Below are 25,081 nucleotides of genomic sequence, written 5' to 3'. Positions count from 1 at the left end.
GCCCCAGGGACAAAGGCAAGACACAGGGATTCGACCGTCTACAGCTACAACCCCGGGGCAGAGACTAAGGGCAGAACCGAGCTCTCCCAGTAGAAAGGTCTGCCACCCCAGGAAACCACACAGAGGGTGGGATCCCCACATTCTCAATCTTGCACAAGTGATTCAGCGCAGTGGCTTCACATGATGACGACTATTTTCAAAACTCTGCCACAGTCTTTAGAAGCAGTTCACTAGAAAGTGCACGTAAGCAAAACAGACTGCTTTCTAGTCACCCCTGAAAACAGTTTTGTTGGATTTGAGGCCAAGAACAATTCCTAAAGTACATTCCATCCTGCCTCATCCTCAGGGTACAGAGGGGGGAAAGCAAATGTCGCCACCTTCCCCCTAACTTTCCTTTTCAAGGCCAGCTCCTCGGGATGGGAAGAAGCCCTCATGGTCGGTGCTGAGTTCATGGCAGCTGATGCCTCACAGTTTGTCATGGCTATTTCGTGACTCTTGATACTATATATTTTTACAGAAAAACAGTAAGAAGATGGTATCTTCTGGAGAACTATGAATATGTGGGTCAACTCCAGATAGGAAATACCTAGAAGAAAGAATTTACAAATTTGGTGGTTGGTGGCATCATGGGGTCTGCACACCCACATCGAAACGCTGTGACATCATTCATGTGAAATGAGTCTTGTCATCGATAATATTCTGTAGAAGGACTTTGCACATTATAAAATTTAATCAGTCCATTCATATGATCTGACCTCTACCCTGTAACAGGCAGGAGTCTAGCTGGAGACACAGCAGGGAGTTTAAAAAAAAAAAAAAAAAGCCCTGCCTCTGGCCAGGGAGAATATTTAATATTAATTTGCTCAAGATAGAGGCTTTCAGAATCCCAAGATATTCCTTTCCCATCCCCCAAGTCCACTCCCCCCAATCCCATCAGTTTCACCTTCTGCGTCTTTCCTGCCAATCCCCAAGGTCTCAGCCCTGCACCTCCATCATTCCACGACCCTGGCGCCACTGTGTCCCCTCCATCCACCCTCCAGGCGTGCAAATCTGGACAGAAGGCGTCACTGGGAAACATGCTCCCTGCTCAGAGCCTTCTGCAAAAGCTCTATTTAAAACGATTATCTGCGTATCAAGATAGCGTGCATTTCTGCCTTCCCCCTAAGCCATGAGTCCCCTGAGAATAAGAGGCTGGCCACTTCTTTTTATCCTTCTCCAAGGCAGAGAGCCTCTGGTAATAATGGCAACTGTTTCCAATAGGGCAGGGGTCTTGGTCCACGGCCTGTTAGGAACCGGGCCGCACAGCAGGAGGTGGGGGGGGGCGAGCAAGCGAAGCTTCATCTGCCTCTCCCCATCGCTCGCATCACCACCTGAACCATCCCCAGAACCCCTTCCCAATCCGTGGAAAAACTGTCTTCCACGAAACCGGTCCCTGGTGCCAAAAAGGTTGGGGATGGCTGAGATAGGGGTTGTGAAGACACTACAATTTCTACACAAAGGAAAAATGCAAAATTGGAGCAAGCATGGCTGATCAAGGCTTCCTCCAGCCCGGCTCAGCCCAGTTTTGCAGGCCCTCTCACGCCCCAGCAGATAGCTTTCCCCAAACCACAGAACACAAGCTACTCTACGGAGTATTACAAGGATTCCATGCTCAGGTAAGTTTGCAAAACCCTAGATGAAACCAATTGCAGCAGGTTTCTTGGCAGGAGGACATCTCAGAGACCTCAGCACAGTCGTGTGATTAGAGAATCTCCAACAGGAGAATTGGGACATGGCACCCACAAATCCCCCCAGCCACAATCACTGTTTCTCAAGGCACACCTGCTCACAGCCTGCAGCACAAATACCTAGCAGGACACTCCCCACATGACGGCAATTTCCTTTAAGGAAGAGTTTCTCCCGCCTCATTTTCCCCCCTGTGCTTTCTCTCCAATTCATTTTCTCAGGCTTAACCCTCCCCAATTTTAGCCCACTTCTGTCCCGCATCCCCCCTTATTTCCACAGCCCTCTGTATGTCTTGCTTATGAGTCTGCACTTTTAAAATGTTACGTGGGTCCCCCTCCCTTGAACTGAACTTGGTGAGCGTGGTGATGTGGGTTTGTCTCCCCAGCACAGAGCAAAGCCCCCCTACCACGTAGTAAAGTTGAGTAAAAGTTGACCAACACCAGTCAGATAGAAACAGCACACACACAGCAACGCAAATTCACTTTCTTCCTAGTTTTGTCAGCAATGCAAATTCACTTTCTTCCTAGTTTTGCTCCTGGTACTTTTTTAAATAGAAGGAACACTTCTCAGAGGAACTTCAGGACGTATTTTGCTGCTTCTTTAAAAAAAAAAAAAAGTGCTCATCAATGATTGGGTAATTGTATTTTTTGTGTTTACAGCTTCCAAACCAATGGCTAACCATGATGGTAAGTGTCAATGAGGTGAGTCTTCATAGTCCTGACTTCCCCAGGAGACCTATGCCGGTCAGAGACCAACGAGTTAAAACCGTAATTCTATGTCAACTTGAATAGGTGCAGAGGAGGCAAGTGGAAGAAGGGCATGGCACAGGTCTTCTTTCCAGTGTTTTCCACTGAAAACAAAATGCAAAAAGCACTACCACAGGATGCAGCAGCAAAAGCAAACCAAACACAGACTTATTTTCAATATGCCACTATTTGGTACGGGAGAATTTGAAAGAAAACATCAGTTCCAACTTCCTACGAGAGTCTTAAGAGATCGTTGTAGTCATAATTGAAAAGCCTTAAGAAAAACTACTTCATTAAAATTTCAATTTTTGTTATAGTTAGATGTAGCTTGAGTTTATGATGTGTTAGAATTTTATTTCTGAACGACCACTTTATAGGGCGGACAAACTGAACACACAACTCCTAACAGCACTTACTGTCGTCGAAGCAGAATGTCGCCATTTTAAAGGGCTAGAGACTTAGTATTTACTTTTTAGAAATGATTAATATTCATGAGTCCAACTGATTTGATGCCTATTGCATCAGGAGCACAGTTCCCAACCGTAGCGACGGTCCCCAGAGAAAACCTGACGGCTTTTCTGACAGCTCATTTGGAGACGCCGTCTCTTGAAACATCTGGAGCTAAAAGTAGAGACAGCGCAGGTCCGTGTCGAGCTTGACTGAGTTAATCCTTTCAGCTCTTACATTTTCTGGTGAAGTTTTGTAGATTTTGAGAGACAGCATTCAAGTTCGTTTTTTCTTGACCGCTTTTAATATTCAAGTGTTTTTTCCATCAACAAAAGGTACTTGCAAGGTACTCTTCACTATGATCTTGATTTAGCTGATGCTACATTACAACCAATTTACCCCACACCTCAATTCCTGGGATGCAGAACTTTCCCAAAGCCAAACTGACATCAAGAGGCTATTACATCATCACCATCATCATCACTGTCATCTTACTGCTGTCACTGAAAGGGCAAAGTAGGAAATTAATTTTGATGCCCACATCTAAGATCTGTAAAAAGACAAAGAGGTGATCTCGCTCACGCGCTCTGATGCGATTCATATTCTTGTTCTCTCTCTCCCTCTCCCTCCCACCCCGTTCTCTGGAAGAAAAAAAAAAAAGTCAAGGCTGTAACTCAAACCACTGAGTCTGGTGATAGATTTTATCCACGCTTCATTTTTAGAAATCACACTATAGGATGAATTCCCTTAGAAGCAATGAACGTGGAATATACAATGAACACTCCAGGAAGCAATGAACTTCTCTGCATGCCACGCTGAAGGAGAGGGCATTACTTACCAGGCGTGAACATTCGAACCTCAATCTTGACTCTATTTGTAAAAAAGAGCACACCCGGCCAGATCGACTTCGATCTCTGAAGGGTATTATAACGGATGTCACCAAGCTCAAGAGGAATCTAACTTCACCTTTCTTTGCTAATGGGAATAAGCAGAGCCTTGAGCAAACCAATCTGCAGGATCCCCCTTCTTCATTCAATACTTTGGAAATCAGTCAAACATTCTTAGACACTAAATATACCCCCATGACTCAGCGCTTTCACTTAAAAGGTTGAATTACAAACAACTGATCACCTAAGCATAAAAGCATCACCACCATCAGCAGTAGATAAACCATGCGACTCTGAGAGTGTCTTCCAAACCTCCTCCCTGGGGAAGTGACGACAACCTGGAGGGTAAGCAGAGGACCCCACTTCCCCCGAGAAGAGCAGCTTCCCACTTGAGCTGGAGACTCAAGAAGGCCCCTCGGGACTTCCCTGGTGGCACAGCGGTGGTTAAGAATCCACCTGCCAATGCAGGGGACACGGGTTCGAGCCCTGGTCCGGGAAGATCCCACATGCCGCGGAGCAACTAAGCCCGTGCGCCTCAACTACTGAGCCTGCGCTCTAGAGCCCACGAGCCACAACTACTGAGCCCACATGCCACAACTACTGAGCCCACGTGCCTAGAGCCTATGCTCCGCAACAAGGGAAGCCGCTACAATGAGAAGCCCGCGCACCGCAACGAAAAGTAGCCCCCACTCACTGCGACTAGAGAAAAGCCCGCGCGCAGCAACAAAGACCCAACACAGCCAAAAAAAAAACTGAAAAAAAAAAAAAAAAAGAAGGCCCCTCATCACGGAAGACATAGACGCCCACTCTTCCTCAGAATCTCTGCTAAATGAAAGCTGCTCTCCACAGGGCTGCCCCCATACAGCCCAGGATTCCACCATCCATCTACCCCCTGTTCCTCCCCTCGCCCCCCACCCCCAGTGAGTCACTCCCGTGCTGTGACCTCATCCACGGCCTGCAGAAGCCAACCAGGTACAAGACAGCGTGAGGTGAAGGACAGGAGCTTTAGGGCAAAAACCAGGTGAGCTGTGAACAATACACAAAGCTGGAAGAAGTGGAGAGATGATACCTATGTTGACGGTAGCAGCATTGTCTAAAAGCCCTTTAAAAACACTGTAATAATGTTCCACAGCCACTATGAGGTAAATCGGCCTCAGCTGAGAAAGTATCATGCACAGCCTTGGTCCTCTCCAGCTTGTGAATGAAGCAGGACCCACCAGGTTACTCTTTTCCCATACAAGCAGCAAGTTTTTTCTTTGAGAGTCGATATCATCATCAACCAGCACTGGACAAAATGACATTGCATAAACAGAAAGTTTAGATGACATCAAATACAGAAGCCTCTTCCTCACATCAACTTAGGATCAAAAATATAAACATATCATGGAGTGGACCTAAGCACGTTACAGTTACCAGTGGGTAGAACTGTCTCAGGTCTTTAAAAAATATTCTAAATCTACACTGTCCTATATGGTAGCTACCAGCCACACATGGTTAGTTATACGTAAATTCAATAAAATAGAAAGTTCAGGTCCTCAGGCGCACTGGCCACATGTGACTAGAGGTTGCCATGGTAGTGGACAACTCGAGTGAACGTCTCCATCCCTGCAGAATGGGACACTGCCACTGTAAGTCCTGAAGACTAGTTTCTCCCCATGGAAAAAATCACATATATAGTATTCTCTTATTAAACAGTTACTTGGGAAAAGTATTTCGCTTGCTGGGTCAGAAATTGAAAAGGAAATCGCACTAAGCTCTCTCGGTCTCTGAAAACCCATCGTCAACAACTCAAGATGAGTTTGTTTTTTGCAGAAATAGAGACATAGATGTAGAGAATAAACTTACGGATACCAAGGGGGGAAGGAGGGGTGGGATGAACTGGGAGATTGGGATTGACATATATACACTACTATGTATAAAACATATAACTAATGGGAACCTACAGTATAGCACAGGGAACTCTACTCAGTGCTCTGCGGTGACCTAAATGGGAAGGAAATCTAAAAAAGAGGGGATATATGTATACATGTAACTGATTCACTTTGCTGTACAGCAGAAACTAACAGCATTGTAAAGCAACTATACTCCAATAAATGTGAATTTTAAAAAAAGAATAAAGCAGTAGAAACAGAACTTATACAGACATGTTACCTAAATCGAGACAAGCAAAGGAATATATAAGTCTAACAGAAAAAAGAAAAAACGGAAGATGCAAATGCTGTAAGTTACAACAAGAGAGGCCCCTCACGATGAAGGCTGTGGCCTCCAGCACAGCCAAAGGCCCCTGAACAAGACTTAAGCCCCAGAAAATTCTCCAAGTCCGTCCCCGGAGCAGTCACTGCTCTTGTAAATTAAAATGAAGGATGAGAAGTAGAAATCTAAGGACGTCTCAATAAATGATGCAGTGGCCTTTGGTATGTCTAGCGTATTCATAAACATCCTGCTTGTCAGCTAATCAGATTGCCCAAGCTCTCAGTCATCACTACATTTGTCTGATTATCACCAACGTCTATTACTAAGAAGCATATTTTACACGTGTCAACGTAAGGGCTGCCTGCAGATTTCCTGCAGAGCCATTCCCTCCAGGACATATCTGGAGGAGTTTTCTATCCACTGGAGGACATAAACGCAGCTAGCTGCATGGGCAAAGCACAGCTCCATCACTTCAAATTGTTAGCCTGGAGCCAAGCTTCATCCATGCGGGATGAACACGGGTGCGTGTAAAATGAGGATTAGGGCTGCGGCATATCGGCCAGGAAACTGACACTGGGAAGTCAGTGTCACACCAAATAAACGTTGTCAGATCAAGAGGGAAAGGGCTTAGTGTCCTCTGATTGGCCATCTCTACGGAGACCTGCCACTTCTCTTGGACACATGACCATAACTGGGGACTGGGCTTTTTCGCCAGTGGGTCTGTGTGAGTTATAAGTTGTTCTGTGAACACGTGATTTCCCACTAATTGTGAGCAAAACTAGAAACGTTTCAAGGCCACAAAATTAAACCTCTGAACCACCTAGCTTTGGCTTTATGTGACCATATGGTCTCAATTCACTTAGAAATAAAACATTAGAAGGCAGGCACCAAAAAAATCCTAGGCATGGTTTTCCCTCCCAGTTCCTTGTTCAGGGAAGGAAAAAAAAAAAAAAAAGTTGTCTTTAACAGCATGAGGTGGTGTGCAGGTCTATGATAGAATAATAAGAATGGCTTTCTTTGAAAGGAATTGCCAACACAAAGCTTTCAGTACTATAAATACATCACCCTTTCTAAGGTCGTTGATTTTGCCATAAAATTAAACTCTGGCTGCCACACGAACTGCAACATTACATTACCCCTTTTTCCCCACATCTTAAATTCTCTCTCAAATATCAAAATAATAAAAATATTAGTATAGAAGTTGTCATAGAAAGAAGACCAATTTACATTGTATGTTAAGCCAGCATTTCTTCCTTTGAGGTCAGGGGTTTTATACTGGAAAATAGAAGCCACAGTGGCCTAAACAGAGAGATGAACCAGAGGGAAAGCCTGTGGGTGGGAAGGAGGTGGGTGACCATCCAGGGAAAAGAGATTCAAACACAAGAGGACACTCTGATAGGCCCTCCCGTCTAGTTTATACCACCTCCTTCACACCAGAAGGTAGTCTCGCCAAAAGCTATAGTGAATTTCAGCATATTAAACATATCATCCAGCCTAATGCAAAACAGTTGGCAGCTCTTCAAATATCAAATGAAACAGAGTAAAGATGTTTATGTTTTGAGCTGTTACTTCAAAGTGAAAGAATATTCCCAAAGAAGATTAGAAGAAAGTAATTTATGAAGACTACTACAAGATTGAATGACTGATTAAGGAAAATAATTTAGCATGAAAAAAAAAAAGGCATCCAAATCAGAAAGGAAGGAGTAAAACTGCCACTATTCGCAGATGATGTGATATTATATATAGAAAAACCTAAAGACTCCACCAAAAAACTGCTAGCACTAATAAACTAATTCAGTAAAATTGAAGGATACAAATCAATACACAAAAATCTGTTGCATTTTTATACATTAATAAAGAACTATCAAAAACATAAATTAGGAAAACAATCCCATTTACATCTGCATCAAAAAGAATAAGATATCTAGCAATGAATTTAACCAGAGGTGAAATACCTGTACACTGAAAACTGTAAGACATAATGAAAGAAATTGAAGAAGACACAAATAAATGGTAAGATATTCCATGCTCATGGATTTGAAGAATTTATATTGTCAAAATGTCCATAATACTGAAAGTGATCTATAGAGTCAATGCAATCTCTATCAAAATTCCAATGGTATGTTTCACAGAAGTACGGAAGAAAATACGTTAAATTTGTATGGAGCCACAAAAGACACTGAATAGCCAAAGCAATCTTATGAAGAACAAAACTAGAAAACAAAGCTGATTTCAAACTTCATTACAAAGCTATAGTAATCAAAACAATGTAGTGTTGACATAAAAATAGACACATAGATTAATGAACAGAATAGAGTCCAGAAATAAGACCATGCATACATGGTCAATTAATTTATGACAAAAGATCCAAGAATATACAATGGGGAAATGACAGTCTCTTCAATAAATGGTGTTGGGAAAACTGGACAGCCACAAGCAAAAGAATGAAACTGGGCCACTATCTTATACCATATACAAAAACTAACGAAAAATGGGTCAAAGATTTGCACGTAAGACCTGAAACCATAAAACTCCTAGAAGAAAACAGGCGGTAATCTCCTTGACATCAGTCTTGGTGACGATTTTTTGGATTTGACACCAAAAGTAAAGGCAACAAAAGCAAAAAGAAGTGGGACTACATCAAACTAAAAAACTTCTGCACAGCAAAGGAAACCATCAACAAAATGAAAAGGTAATACACCAACTGAGAGAAAATATTTGCAAATCATATCTGATAAGGGGTTAATATCCAAAATATATAACGAACTCATATGACTCAACAGCAAAAAAACCGATCCAATTAAAAAATGGTAGATGACCTAAATAGACATTTTTCCAAAGAAGACATACAGATGGCCATCAGGTACATGAAAAGATGCTCGACATCACTAATCATCAGGGAAATGCAAATCCAAACTACAATGAGATATCATCTCACACCTGTTAGAATGGGCAACATCAAAAGAACAACAAATAACAAGTGCTGGTGAGGATGGGGAGAAAAGGGAACCTTCAAGCACCGTTGGTGGGAATGTAAATTGATGCAGCCACTACTTAAGACAAGATGGAGGTTCCTCAAAAAATTAAATAAACTTGAACTACCATATGATCCAACAATTCCATGCTGGGTACCTATCTGAAGAAAACAAAAACACAATCTCAAAATGATATGTGCACTCCCATGTTCACTGCAGTGTTATTTACAATAGCCAAGATATGCAAGCAACCTAAATGTCCACTGACGGATAAATGAATAAAGGAAATGTGATATATACATATGTATATATATGAATATTATACATCCATAAAAAAGGAAATCTTGCCATTTGCAACCACATGGAATCTTAAACAAAAAGACCTCATAGATGCAGAGAACAAATTACTGGCAGCCAGAGGTGGGGAGGGGAGTGAGGTGTGGGCAAAACAGGTAAAGGGGGGGTCTAAAGGTACAAACTTTAGTTACAAAATACGTAAGTCCTGGGGATGGAATGTACAGCACACTGACTATAGTTAATAATACTGTATGTATATTTGAAAGTTGCTAGAAGAGTAGATCTTAAAAGTTCTCATCACAAAGAAAAAACATTGTGACTATGTCAGGTGATGGATGTTGACTGGACTTACCGTGGTGACCATTTCCCAAGGAAAAAAAGTGTCTCTCTACCCCCAGCCACCACTACCAGGCTCTATCTCTGTAGTCCACGCTGGCAAATATGCTGCACTGTTTTCACTTCTCCCTGCCTTTGTTCACCCTGACTCCTATTGTCTGAATACCCTTTCTTCCCTTCCTAATTCCAGTTGGGCAACACTACCTGTATCAGTCTGCTCCAGCTGCTGTAACAAAGTGCCACACATTGGGCAGCTTACACAACTCAAATTATCGTCTCACATGTCTGGAGGCTAGAAGTCCAAGGTCAAGGTGTCGGCAGGGTTGGTTCCTCCAGCGGCTGTGAAGGAGGGTCTGTTCTAAGCCCTCCTCACGCTTGGGCTGGCCTCAGGGCTCCCCGGCTTACACATGCCCATCTTCTCGCTGTGTCTTCACACTGCTTTCTCTCTGGGGTGTCCGGGTCCAAATTTCCCATTTTCATGAGGACACAGTCATACCGGATTAGGGCCCTTCTGATTACTGCTGCCAAGGCCCCATGTCCAAATAAGGTCACACTCTGAGGGACCGGGGGTTAGGGCTTTTATTGGGAGACATGATTCAACCCTCAACACTACCTCTTCTCCCACATCTTAGTGTAAATATTACATCAGAAACACCCTGATCCCTCATTTGATCTTGGGTATGACACTCTCTCCTGCAAGTGATCTTGCTGGGGCTTGTGACTCACCATCCTGTACCTCTTCTGTCATATTTATCCTGACTGGTCTGTCGCTCTCACTAGCCCATGGTCGTCTTGAGGACAGGGTTGACCTGGCCAGCTGCAGAGACTGTCCCTGGGCCCCAAGAAAGTCCTCACGGCAGGAACACATGGCTATACACTGTGGTGGCCTTCAAGTCCAGACATCATTTGACTCAAACTTATTTTTTAGAATAGCTAATTACATAATCAAAAAGAACAGAGGTTAAATTTTTTTCAATTAAGACTAGTAAAAATGCTATCACGAAGGCATAGGTTACATCAAGTGTCTTTTCTTGGTACAAAAATTGAAAAAAAAATGTTTTTTTCCCTAGATGCAATGTGACCCAATTGACTGGGATGGAGATGGCAGGGGGAAGTGTGTCCTCTCCTCTGGCCAGGCCACTCCAGCCTTCAGCGCCCTGACGCACACTCCGTCCTGTTGGATTCAGACGCGACCAGGGCTGGTGATGCCATCAAAGCTCACGAAGTTCTAGGAGTCAAGGTGCAAGTGTATTACCTGACAGTACAGTTCTACCTGTCAAATGAGCCGAGCATACGGCCTGGGCTGACCAAATTATCCAAGGTTGTCTATTAGAAGACTGCTTGGTGAACTTGGATTCAGGATACAAGGGAACTCCCTCCTATAATTTAAACATTTAACGGCGTCAGACGGTGTGGCTAGGTCTGTGAAGGACCTCCACAAAGCATGGCTGGACCCTCCTGGGCACCTCCCTTTGCTTGATTCAAACACCCATGCTATCGGCCTCTAAGGACCCGTATCGTCCTTCCTTTTATACCAACTTTTTTCTCTTTGCTTTTTTCTTTTTTCCTTAATGTTAATTCCTTCAGTCACATTACAGTAAAGGCCCACTAGCCCAGGAGCCATTCATTCTCATTAAGAGAATGTCACACAACTTTGCTTTGATCCTTTATGTTAATCACACCGTATTTTCTAGAATTCAAGTTCTAGAATGTCTAGGATACTCCTGCCTCCTTCTGTGTCCTACAAGGGCCCCACGTGACCTGCTTCTGGTGCCTTAAGGCACCTTCTATGTCCTTTATAAACCTCTTATTCCCTGTTGCCTAAAATTGCACCCAGCACCTAGTAGGTGCTCAATAAATTTATTCAACCAAAGAATTCAACCTCTTTTAATGAGCATCCAATCTTCATCCCTTGAGCTTGGATTGGAAAATCAAAACCACTGTAGATTCGATTTTGACTATAAGACATCTGAAACCTCAGAATAGCTAAGATACAGTTTTTAAAAAAAAAAAAACAAACTGGAACCAGGAGAGCCAGTGTCAGCAATTCTACTTAGTTGTGTGACCATCGATAAGTCACTTCTGAGCCTGATACATCCATGTGTGAGATGGAGACAGAGCTGCTGGGAGAGTTAAATAAAAAGAACTGAGTTATGTACCAATGCGTGCTCTTTGGTTCATAAGTCATTTAATTTCCACTTTCTTGGAGATCAACCCAAAATTCAAAGTAAGAGTCCAGTGATTAAAGAGACCTCGGCTTTTCCAAACATGCGATTGAATGAAGGCTCAAATCTCCCTTCTTGGGAAGGAGCACCAACCCACACAAGCTCTGGGGCAGCAAAGCTGTAATGAGACACCCACCAGCCAGCTTCCCCAAGACCCGCCTCCCCACTGCTCAAACCCATGGATGGTGGTTCCCACAAGAAGGTGTAATTTAAGCATCTCTGAATTGCTGAGGTCTGTGTATTTTAAAACCTGATGGCTCAATTAGCAGCTAGAGTTCAATCACTACAGCAGCACGTGTAATTTCAGACAATTAACTTCACACCATGCAGGAAACTTTGGGTGTAAAGAGCCACGTTATTTTAAGTCACATTTGCCCTACTGAATTTCTATACCCTTTTTATTAAACAATGTTTTCAGGGACTGCATTTGAGGGATCTGATAAAAAGTTTCTCTCAAAGAGAACTCTCCTATGCAGTCGGTGGGAATGTAAATTAGTGCAGCCACTATGGAAAACAGTATGGAGGTTCCTTAAAAAACTAAAAATAGAGTCACCATATGATCCAGCAATCCCACTCCTGGGCATATATCCAGACAAAACTATAATTCAAAAAGATACATGCACCCGTATGTTCACAGCAGCACTATTTACAATAGCCAAGACACGGAAACAACCTAAATGTCCATCAACAGATGAATGGATAAAGATGTGGTACATATATACAATGGAATATTACTCAGCCATAAAAAAGAATGACATAATGCCCTCTGCAGCAACATGGATGGACCCAGAGCTTATCATACTAAGTGAAGTAAGTCAGACAGAGAAAGACAAATACCATATGATATCACTTACATGTTGAATCGAAAATATGACACTGGGCTTCCCTGGTGGCACAATGGTTAAGAATCTGCCTGCCAATACAGGGGACACGGGTTCGAGCCCTGGCCCGGGAAGATCCCACATGCCGCGGAGCAACTAAACCCATGCGCCACAACTACTGAGCCTGCGCTCTAGAGCCCACAAGCCGCAACTACTGAGCCCATGTGCCACAACTACTGAAGCCCGCGTGCCTAGAGCCCATGCTCTGCAACAAGAGAAGCCACGACAATGAGAAGTCCACGCACTGCAACGAAGAGTAGCCCCCGCTCGCCGCAACTAGAGAAAGCCTGCGCACAGCAACGAAGACCCAACACAGCCAAAAATAAAAACAATAAATAAATTTTTAAAAATAATAAAATAAAATACAAATGAACTTACCTATGAAACAGAAACAGGCTCACAGACACAGAGAACAGACTTCTTGTTGCCAAGGGGGAGGTGGTGGGGGAGGGAAGGAGTGGGAGGTTGGGATTAGCAGATGCAAACTATTATATACAGGATGGATAAACAACAAGGTCCTCCTGCATAGCACCGGGAACTATATTCAATATCCTGTGATAGGGCTTCCCTGGTGGCGCAGTGGTTGAGAATCTGCCTGCCAATGCAGGGGACACGGGTTCGAGCCCTGGTCTGGGAAGATCCCACATGCCGCGGAGCAGCTGGGCCCGTGAGCCACAACTACTGAGCCTGCGCGTCTGGAGCCTGTGCTCTGCAACAAGAGAGGCCGCGACAGTGAGAGGCCCGCGCACCGCGATGAAGAGTGGCCCCCGCTTGCCACAACTAGAGAAAGCCCTCGCACAGAAACGAAGACCCAACACAGCCATAAATAAATAAATAAATACTTTTAAAAAAAATATCCTGTGATAAACCATAATGGAAAAGAATATGAAAAAGAATATATATGTTTAATTCAATCACTTTGCTATACAGCAAAAATTAACACAACCTTGTAAATCAACTACACTTCAATAAAGTAATTATTTTTTTTAATGGAAAAAAAAGAAAAAGAAAAAGGTTCTCTCTTCATTATGAACACTTTGTCTCTTGATGACTGGACCCCGGCTCGGGTGCCCCCCTAAGGAACAGTGTCTGATTCTCTGCAGCTGAAGCAAGTGCGTGTCTGGATCCACACCAATCTCTTTTCTTTCCATCACTAAATGTCTATCTTCTCATCGCCCGCCCTTCCTACTAAAAGTTCTTTCTACCCCAAATGTGACTACATATAACTGATCATGCACAATCCGCTGTTGCTGTGAAGTTTTCTTTATACCATTAAAGTAAAACATAACCTTCTTGAGGATTTAGAGACAGTTCAAATGCAAAAACCTTCTAGATCTTGGCCAATTCAAGTATGCCACAAGCAACACACTAGTGCACATGGAAGGGACCTCTTTTAAAATCAGACAGTTGTTAAACTTACAGGAGCTGAAAGAGAAGTGAAAACTTAAGAGGGGCGGTCACCAGGAAAATTGTACTAATCACTTTATTTGGGTAAATTGACTATTTTTCTGAAAAGCAGCTCACGTAGACAGGACCACCCCTGGGCAAGTGTAATTCATACAACTTGTACTGACCCAACTCATAGCAAATCATCAACGTGATCAACACATAATTGCATACATAACTCAAGTGCCCTTCGTACTTATAATTTGGGGAAATACTGTAATTTGTGCTTGGGAAGTGGATTGTTCAACCTTCAGGCAATACTTTCCAATACAGGTGCCATTAAAAGTACACACAAAGACTAACATCAAGTATTTGTCAAAGTTCACTGGGTCTCCTAACAACTTAGCAAAATGTAAATTAAACTGAGATGACACTTTTAAAGGTAAAGGACTTGTCTACAGTTACAAAAAATTAGAGTGTTAAGGTTATAACTCAATCAACCCGAGGCAGTTTCTATAATTTAATTTCCTCCAAATTCCTCTCCATTTTCACTTCCGTACTCATAAACCACAGGTATAAATAGGTGATAATAGGAACTTTGGCCCCTTGACTTAACTTACAGTCTCTTCCCAAGCTGTAAAAGGCATATATCAGGGGCTTGTACAGACCAGCAAAGGCAAAAAAACTGAGGGATATGCCAACTAGTCAAGTGGAAAAGAAACAGAAAAGAAAAAGCAAAACAGTTTCCCTTCAGAAAATATGCTTCTTAGGGATTCCGATTCAGTAAGTGTCTTAAGCACCAGCTACATGCAAAATATTTTAAAGATCTCTAACATTAAGAAATAATGTCTTAACATACAAGCTTATAGCCCTAAGGGGAATAAAGGCTAGCCCTCCACTGAATGATCAATATAGGGCAGAATAAACTCCCTAAAATGAGACATGGAAATCCAAATCTAGTTTGAGAGACTCGAGGATGAGGAATCAAGATAAGTCAGGAAGAAATGATGATTCACGTGAGCAGGATTAGGGCGAGTGTTTTAGGAGCGAAAATCAGGAACAAAGTGAGAAGTTCATTCTTTCAGTATACTGAGTACCCATCATAACATAAGGCAGCATGCTGGATACTAAGAATATAATGGGGAGGGTTTGTTCAATAAGCCAACTCAGAATTGTAGGGAATAAGCAAGGCAAGATGGATTTGGACCATCTTTTGGGAAGCTTTCTACAACATGTGAAAAGTTAGAACAGTTTTGTTTCCATCAAGGAAAAAGCCTCCAGTGTCCCAAGTCCATGAAGGTGATAAATTCAAAGCAAAGAAAGAGAAATTGATCATAATGACACAATCAAAAAATGAAACTAATTAGAGAAACAACTATTTATATAGCAAAAAATATATTTAGCGAATTTATAGGATTTTTCGATTGACCTCTTCAAATCTTCCCTTGGAAAAAAAAATTAAGGAAAAAAAAAACCCTTTCATCACTTCTGAGTTGATACTGAAAAAAACGGTTAAAAAAAAGCTTTTTTTTTTATTCAAGTTTAATTTGGGGGGGTGGGTAGGGGGCGCATCTTAGAATATATTCTTTGAAATTCAGTTGCTCATAATTTATAAGAAAATATTAAAGATATTTGATTGAGAATATTTCTAACAGACTTAACACACTCATTTTTAAATGAGAAAATCTTTGCAAATCCATTTTTCTCTTACATGATGACTTAGGTCTGTAATGACCCTACAGTAAGTCCTATAAACATTTGTTTCAGATTATATCACTCTTTCCCAAAGTACGGGAGCGGGGAGAAGTGGGGCAGGACAAGATTCATTGCTTTTCTAGGTTTCAAATGTAATAATTTTACACCTCAACATTCCCACTCTTTTTTGAAAAATTTTATTGAACTATAGTTGATTTACAGTGTTGTGTTAATTTCTGCTATATGGCAAAGTGATTCAGTTATACATATATACATTCTTTTTCATGTTATTTTCCATTATGGTTTATCACAGGATATTGAATATAGTTCTCTGTGCTATATAGTAGGACCTTGTTGTTTATCTATTCTATGTATAATAGTTTGCATCTGCTGACCCCAAACTTCGAGTCCATTCCTCCCCCACCCTTCTCCGCCTTGGCAACCATAAGTCTGTTCTCTGTGTCTGTGAGTCTGTTTCTGCTTCGTAGATAAGTTCACTTGTGTTGAATCTTAGATTCCACATATAAGAGGTATCATACAGTATTTGTCTTTCTCTTGCATCAACATCCCCTCTTTTGTGATACCCTTTCTTCTCCTGGCTTCTACTCACCGTCACCCCTCACAAGGCTGCTTAGGTCATTCTGAACATTCCCATTTCTTTTTCTCTCTCCATAAGAAATTAAACTTGCCAGCTGCCAAAAGTCTGCTTAGCTCCACTTACACATCTCCCACTTGGCATATAAATTCCCTGAATGTCTTAATTTATAAAAATAACACCGGGTCAAGGTGTGATTGAATCATGTCCACAGGTCAAAATTCAAGGCCTGCTGTGGGTTTTAAAGACATCAAACTTTGGGGTACATTTGCTCTAGATTCAGTGCAAACTTGTTCTCTACAACTTCCAATTTTGACACCACCCTTTCCAAACTTCAAAAGAAACAGATCTTCAGGTTCCTCGAGGGGAATCCATTGTCATATAAGCACTCCCACCTCACCCCCCGCCCCAATTTCCTACTTCTGTATCAAGACTGGATTTGGTAAATATCAACATTAGCTGGAATGAAAAAACAATGGCCTCACTCTAAAAAGGTAGAATGATTTTGCGTGTGACCAAAAAAAAACTATGAAAATCTGTCAATAACACCTCTGATTGGGAAGAACATAGATTATAAAGGTTTTTTTTCTTTGTTTTTTCCTCTACAATTCAGTCTTTTATTTGAGTAACTGTTTTCAGTCATCGACTCGTTGCCATTATATAGACTTTGACACAAACTCAGAATCAGAAATGACCAACCGGAGTCTCTAGAGAAAGGGCATACAGAAAATATATTTTGCCCATTGAACTGAATTTATAATTAATGCGTATTTGCTGCATGATTACAATTTAAAACAAAATGTACAAGCTTACTTACTTCTTACTTAGAGGAAGAAGGGTTCCTCTTTTATTGTCTCAAAACTTGTAAACATAAAAACTCCATGTGCACATATGTCTTACAATACAGGAGTAAGAAGGCATTACGTGAATTTACTATATATGTGAATTACATTTTGGTAAAAAATAAAAATGCATGAAATAAAGCCCAAGAAAATTATACTTAAGAGAAAGGAACTGATCTCTTAGCTCTGCAAAGTCCCTCAAGAATTTCCAAGATCGACATTTACAAGCATTATCTGCCTGAGATAATACTTTAGGGAGTTAAACATACTTATTCTAAAAACCCAAGATAATGGCAAAGGAAGCACCAAGTAGCAGAAAAGGTTGCAGAAAATAAAAATAGAAACATGAATAGATGCAATCAAAACTAGGCCAAATCTAATGGTTCATTTGTCATCCAATGTTTCCACCAACACTCAGCCCAGGGAATGAGAAATCTGACATCTGACACACATAAGGAGATTTTAGACTTACTAACGCACAAGTTATATTAAGAGCATCTTTCCTGATTTTTAAGTAAATGTTTCTTGACACATCTCAAGGTACCTTCTTGTGTGCTGGAGAAGTGGGTAGATTCAAGGATAATGGGGATAAGATGGTTTCCCTGGGGATGCTGAGGCTAGTGGGAAGATGCTTGGACTGGTCCCTCTAACACAGCAAAGGAAGCAACAGAACACAGGCTAGAGAGCAACACCAGTCATCCTTCTGCGGGGACACTGTTCAATCCTCACCTTACCTCCCTCAAAGGAACTTCCCATCATAAAGATCATACATTTCTTGAGGCTTCTTTTATTTGTTTAAGTCTCTTTTCCCTCTATAGTTTCACACAATTCTACTGAAAAAAAATTAAAATGTCACCAGTGGGGCCAAGACATGGAAGCAACCTACATGTCCATCGACAGAGGAATGGATAGAGAAGACGTGGGATATACAACATACAAAGGAATATTACCCGGCCATAAAAAAGGTGCCATTTGTAGCAACATGGATGGTCCTAGAGATTATCATATTGATACTAAGTAAGGAAGACAAAGACAAATACCATATGCTATCGCTTATATGTGGAATCTAAAAAAAATGATACAAACGAACTTATTTACAAAACAGAAACAGACTCACAGACATAGAAAGCTTATGGCTAACAGAGGGGATAGCATGGGGGTGGGGGGGAGATAAATTAGGAGGTTGGGATTAACATATATATATACTACTATATATAAAATAAGTAAACAACAAGGACCTACTAGATAGCACAGGGAATTATATTCAATATCTTGTAATAAACTGTAATGAAAAAGAATACGAAGAAATATATATGTATAACTGATCACCTTGCTGTACAGCAGAAACACACAACTTTGCAAATGAACTATACTTCAATAAAAATGAATGTCACCACTGGTTCACTGATTTCCAGTTTTCCCCTCTGATGACAGATATTAAGCAATAGGATTCACTGTGCCTACTTTGAACATTTTGTTCCATTACTCTGTTACAAAGGGAGTAAAAAGGTCTTAGTCATAAGATTTCTGTCAACTGTAAAGCTACTTCTGCTTGAAAACTATTTCCAAATAGGAGGATTTTCAACACTTAACATCTATTTCCCACCCTTTGCAATGTGTAGGCTATTGTCATATTATATTTGAAATCCACATTTTATCCCCCAGGTATTACTGAATACATTCAATATTAATCTAGGTCTTACCACATATTTAACGTTTTCTTTGCTTTTTAGTCTGTTGTGCAACTCAGGTCTTCTGCCCAAGATCATTTTCGCTCTGTATAAAACTCAACCTTCAACTTCTCAGCCCTTGTTCTGTGAGTGCTTTGCATGTGACAGGTGAGAAGAACCCAGGTTTCAAGCCCACAGGAAGCCAGCTTCACCCCAGCTCACTCTGGCCCCGAGGCTGTCAGGACAAGTGCCCCCTCGCCTCTCCTGGGTTCACTCTCTCCCTCCAGTTTTACCTGAGAATCCCTGACCTGTCTTCTCTTCAATGCTTTAAAAAACTATATTTAAAAAAATATTTTAATTCAAAAGTCTTACTTATTTTTCAGCAGGAGGGCTGGTTAGGGTACCCTTACCTACCACTACTGGAAAACAGAAACTCAAGGTTTTAATTACATTACTGCCATTTAGAGAATTGGGAATTCTATTTCAGGTCTAAGCACCTGATAAAGCAAGGTCCTTCCCATCATCCAAGAACCTAATAAAAACAGATGTGGGATGTAGCCCAGGAGCATTTTGTTCCATAAAAAGCCTCACGGTATCTACTAGCTACCACTGGGCATCACCTTTCCACCAGCAGCATGAAATCCCCTGCCCCACAGAGAGGTCCTGCTGAGAAAGGAAATTTCAACTGCCAAGAGAACCTTAAGTCCTATAATTTCTAAAAAGAGACATGGTCTTTTTAAATCAATTTCTACTCCCATTAAGGTAATTCTTTACTGCTCTAGAGCTTCCAAACAAACAAATTTCCTAATAAATGGTTTTCAAGTACTCACCAAGGTGACAACAGAAGGCGAAGCCAGCATTCCGTGCACGTGGGGGCCAATGGACGCCACCTCCCGTCCTGACACCCAGGCTGGCACACTCTCTCCTGCAGGTGACAGAGCTTTCCTGATGGCACCGAGCAGTCTTGGAGCAGATCCACCACCAGGCACAAGAACCACCTATACCAGTATCTTTCCCACATCCTCCCCTCCTATGCTGCCCTACCGTAGTCCCCAGCTGCTCACTCCTCGGAGGTCTGTGCACAAAGTTATCCCACACACATGCAACATACGCTGCTAACCAATGCTGGGCCGGGTACCACGGTACGTCACTCTCAACCTGCCTGTTCTACTTGAACATTAAAAAATTACTGAAGTCCTAGAAGTGGTAGAGCAAGGCCAGTTATACCCACGTATGGAGAGACGGTAAAATCCGAAACCTAAGTGAAATTAAACATAGGGACTTCTGCCATCAACAGCTTCGATTCTTAAGTACATTAAGGAATCTCCTTTCAAAGTACACCTAAATATTCACCCAAGCTCACATCGCCTTTCAGCTCCTACACCCTGAATTCTAAGGCTGAATTCTAGCCCTGAATTCTAACACTGCTTTCATGAATATGGCATGTTTACATGCTGGGAACTTGCACGTAATTTACAGACCAATAATCAGTTTCTGCATTGTTTAAATTCATAATATAAAACATAGGAACCCACAGATTAGCTAACATAAACAATGTGTCATGAGGCAGAGGGGCTGTTAGATTAAATGGGTAGAAAGGGTTTAGCGTATCAAATCCTAAACACACATAGGAATCACACCACCAATTGCTACCTTGCCAAACAGTAAGAAGTCCTCTCCTTTCTTTCTCTTTATCTATTAGTTCTTATCCATTGTGCATATTTTAAGTCTAGATAGTAAGATTGATGAGGGGAAGCTCATGGGAGGGAAGAGTGAAGGAGCAAGGGTGTTTCTTAAAATATTCTCACCCGACCACTCTGATTTTTCCAAATCTGCAGTAATGAAGAAAAACCATGGGGAAATATAAAGTAATTCAGTAAACTGCATGATGGAATTCTAACAAAAATTAGAAATTCATAAAGAAAACCATAATGAACAACAAAGTCGAGGTAACACCAAGTAAGAATCAGGTCAGCACCTAACTTAAGAGTTTTTGTCAGATAAACCAGTTTTTAGTTTTATTCTACCAAACTCTTCCAATCATTTCCTACTGTCAATTCTCAATGGAAAGAACTGAAATATAGAAAAGTGGTTATAACTCAGATTCAATGGAACAGAAAATCCCAAAATTTAAATAAATTAAAATACAAAGGGAATTCCCTGGTGGTCCAGTGCTTAGGACTCGGTGCTGTCACTGCCGTGGCCCAGGTTCCATCCCTGGTCGGGGAATGAAGATTCTATAAGTCACACGGCACAGCCAGAAAAAAAAAAAAGATACAAAAATAATCAACCTCTAAATCTAAAACCTAATATCTAAACACTGCAAATGCCATATAAACAACGAGGAAAAGACCTTCAAATTAATCTATTAGACAATGATAAAGAAACTGTATGGTCACGAAATAATAACTCTCCATATAATTACAGTCAAAAAAAAATTAACTTCAAGGAAACGAAACTGTTTTTACATCCCATTTGGCATTATAGCTTTTGTTATTTCCGTACAAATGCAGGATTTTCAGTCCTAGGTGAATCTCCTTGTGGAGATGTATCAGTTGAGCCTTGTCTCCCACTAACACTATAATTAAACTGTACAGTAAGCTATTTATATGTCTGCAATAATTTCCTTCTCAAGATACAGCAGACTTCAGCTTTATTCTACAAAATCATTGCCAATGACATATTTAATCTCGAGGTTACTGCTTAAATATTACCCGTGCACCACCGTCTAAGCCCAGATCCTGGCTGGAGACTCTGGCAGCAGCTGCCACACGTGTCAAAGGGTTACTATTATTACCTCTTCAATAGGAGCCATGTGTGTCAGTCGGCCACGACAATTTGTCCCCTATGACCTAATTCAACCTATCAGATTTTGCTAATTTTATTTTTTTTCAAAGGAACAAAGGGTGATTCCTAAAAGTCATGACTCAGAAACAGAAAATAAATGTTCCAGAAGTGGGTGCTTCCTAGAAGTATCACTTTCTCTCTAGATCCCCAAATAGGTAACTATTTAGAGACTTGGAGAATTTGACAAGATAAGCTGTACATCAAATACTGCTCTTAAAACTTAGATTTCATTAAGTGGTCACTGAAGAATGGAAACAAGGAAAGGATTCATACTCATGCATCGGGGGAAAAAAGGGTTGCTTCAGAAACCATTTAACCACAAAGAAAAAAAAAAAAAGACCACCAAAAAGGTATGGAGGGCATACTGAGTCCACCATCCTTAAGAAGAGAATAATGTTTCACATATTGATAATATAGTTTGTCACACAGGTCCCAGAAGAACTTGTGATAAATCAGGTCAGAGGAACACGCTGCAAACTCTTCCCGACAGCAAGGAAGCAGTATCAATAAGTCCCATTAAGAGGTGACCGCCACCCTTCAGCAAAGATAGCAGAGGAAACCGACATCCTTTTCTGCCCGTTGTATTACGGATGGAACATCCGAAGCCATGGAAACATGTACGCACTCCTGGAGAAAGTGAGATTGGTGGAACCACTCGAGAGAGAAATGAGGCATTACCTGGCAGTACTGAAGGTGTGCACACTGGGCAGCTGGATTTCTGTTTCTAGGCTCAGGGAACATGCACATACAACGTCCTCCGCAGCACTCGTCACAATACAAAAGTGGAAAACAATCTGAAATGTCTACCACCAAGTTTTAAATGCCGTACAGCAAAGAGCTAGAATTAGATTGATCATCATGAATAAATGTCAAAAACATGGGGGAAGACAGCAAACTGCACAAAGATACATAAAATATGATCTCATTTACATAAAAAATAAAAGATCCAAAACCAGTTTCTACATAGCTTACGGATACACACACATGGATGGCAAAGGTACCCAAACATTCCAAACAGTGGATAAAGGAGAAATAATGAAGCTTCAATTGTAACGTTTTGTTTCTTTTAAAAAACCATCTTGCAACCCAGGACATATAGCAAAAACAAGACATCTAGTAATAACAGGGACATCTAGCAATAAAAGAGACTACTGGTGGTAAGGTGCCCATCTCTCTACTTTATAAGCAATGGGTCTATCACTTGACCATGAATGATGTTTGACATAGAATTTAGGTAGAATCACCTTATTCGGTTACAAAACTCCACGCCTACTCTAGGATTTAAAGTTTGTTGCTACTGTTGGTTAAAGATAAATGATTACTAAATTTTTTCTGCATTCAATTAGATGGTTGTACTTTTTCTTTTATCTGTTCATGAGGTACAGTATATTAATAACACATTTTTCTAAAGAAAACACACGCTTACATTCCTGGAATTAAATGCAACTACATCATATGTCTGATTTTTTTTTATATATGTATTATTGGATTTGGTTTGCCAGTCTTTTATCAAAGAATGTTACCTCTCACTTCACAGCTGAGATTGACCAGCAACTTTTATCATTCTGCCCCTATTGCTTTTGATTGGAAGGTTACTTTAAACATCAAACTACACTGAAAAGGACTGACTGTTTTTTGTACTTTATGGAAGACTTTGTATAAAATTGCAACTATCTGCTCTTTTAATTCTTGACAAAATTAGAGTATGAACATCGCAAGGGCGTCTAGTGTTCTCTTTGGAGGAAAAATCAGAAGTAGTGATACTATTTCTTTAACGGATGTAAGGTTATTCAGGTTTCCTATTTCCTCAAGTCTAAAGTTTTATATATTTCGTAGGTAATTACCCATTTCATCTAAGCCTCAAATTTATTTACATAGAGCTCTTCATATTATTCTAATCACTGCTCTCTCTAGCTGCAGTTATTTCTCTTTTCTCACTCTTAATTTTTTTCTTGACCAGCTTTGCGTGTGTTAATCTCATTTGTCTTCTTGAAGAATCCGCTTTCAGTTTTGTTGATCTTATCTTTGCTCTTTTGCTAACATCTTCAACTGGATGAACAGCTTTTACTAATTTTAAGCATTTCCTCTTTTATAGGCTAAGCAGTGATGCTCCAAAGTTCCCTCTCCAGGAAATTTAAATCTAATGAGTTTGGATGCAAAGTATTTTTCAATCATTCAGTTCTAAGTATTTTCTAATTTCCAGCGTGATTTCCTCTTTGAGTCCTGAATTACAAGTGTAGTTTTAAAATTTTCCAACGGTACAAATTTTTATAATGACCAATTTTAATCACTGATTTGTTGGTTTGGGGCCTTGGATTCACAGGACATGAGGTGAATGGTAACCAATTCTCTAAAATGTCACTGAGACTTCCTGTATGACTTGTACAGTCATTTTTAGAAAATACTTAAGAATGTGAGTGCAGAGAGATTTTCAAGATGGCAGAGGAGTGAGATGTGGAAATCACCTTCCTCCCCACAAATAAATTAGAAACACATCTACATGTGGAACTGCTCCTATAGAACACCCACTGAACGCTGGCAGAAGACCTCAGACCTCCCAGAAGTCAAGAAACCCCCCACGTACCTGGGTGGGGCAAAAGGAAAAAGGAAAAAGAGAGACAAAAGAATAGGGATGGGACCTGCACCAGTGGGAGGGAGCTGTGAAGCAGGAAAGGTGTCCACACACTAGGAAGCCCCTTCGCGGGCAGAGATTGTGGGTGGCGGAGGGGGAAGCTTCGGAGCCACGGAGGAGAGCGCAGCCACAGGGGTGCGGAGGGCAAAGCGGAGAGATTCCCGCACAGAGGCTCGGCACCGAGCAGCGCTCACCAGCCCGAGAGGCTTGTCTGCTCAGCCGCCGGGGCGGGCGGGGCTGGGAGCTGAGGCTCGGGCTGCGCTCGGATCGCAGGGAGAGGACTGGGGTTGGCGGCGTGAACACAGCCTGAAGGGGTTAGCGCACCACAGCTACCCGGGAGGGAGCCCGGGAAAAGTCTGCAGCTGCCGAAGAGGCAAGAGACTTTTTCTTGCCTCTTTGTTTCCTGGTGCGCGAGGAGAGGGGATTCAGAGCGCCGCCTAAACGAGCTCCAGAGGCGGGCGCGAGCCGCGGCGATCAGCGCGGACCCCAGAGACGGGCATGAGACGCTAAGGCTGCTGCTGCCGCCACCAAGAAGCCTGTGTGCGAGCACAGGTCACTCTCCACACCGCCCCTCCCGGGAGCCCGTGCAGCCCGCCACAGCCAGGCTCCCGTGATCCGGGGACAACTTTCCCGGGAGAACGCACGCTGCGCCTCAGGCTGCTGCAACGTCACGACGCCTCTGACGCCGCAGGCTCGCCCCGC

At 41.7% G+C, this 25,081-nt stretch overlaps 1 protein-coding gene and 1 long non-coding RNA gene across 4 annotated transcripts in view; both read right to left on the bottom strand.

Annotated features, from left to right (window-relative positions):
• The window catches only part of LOC309615431 (phospholipid-transporting ATPase IB), a 537,980-nt gene that overhangs the window by 320,245 nt on the left and 192,654 nt on the right, over positions 1-25,081 (bottom strand). The window lies entirely within an intron of this gene.
• LOC309615481 lies at positions 810-24,205 on the bottom strand. The gene is made up of 2 exons (XR_014236868.1): positions 13,582-24,205; positions 810-13,275 (listed from the first exon to the last, which is right to left on the bottom strand). It is a non-coding gene; the product is annotated as an uncharacterized lncRNA (long non-coding RNA).

This window comes from Balaenoptera borealis (assembly GCF_965194805.1).
Source record: "Balaenoptera borealis genome assembly, chromosome: 18".
In the NCBI taxonomy this organism is placed as follows: Eukaryota; Metazoa; Chordata; class Mammalia; order Artiodactyla; family Balaenopteridae; genus Balaenoptera; species Balaenoptera borealis.
The sequence above is the reverse complement of the archived record's forward strand: the minus strand, read 5'-3'. Positions and strand labels throughout refer to the sequence as shown.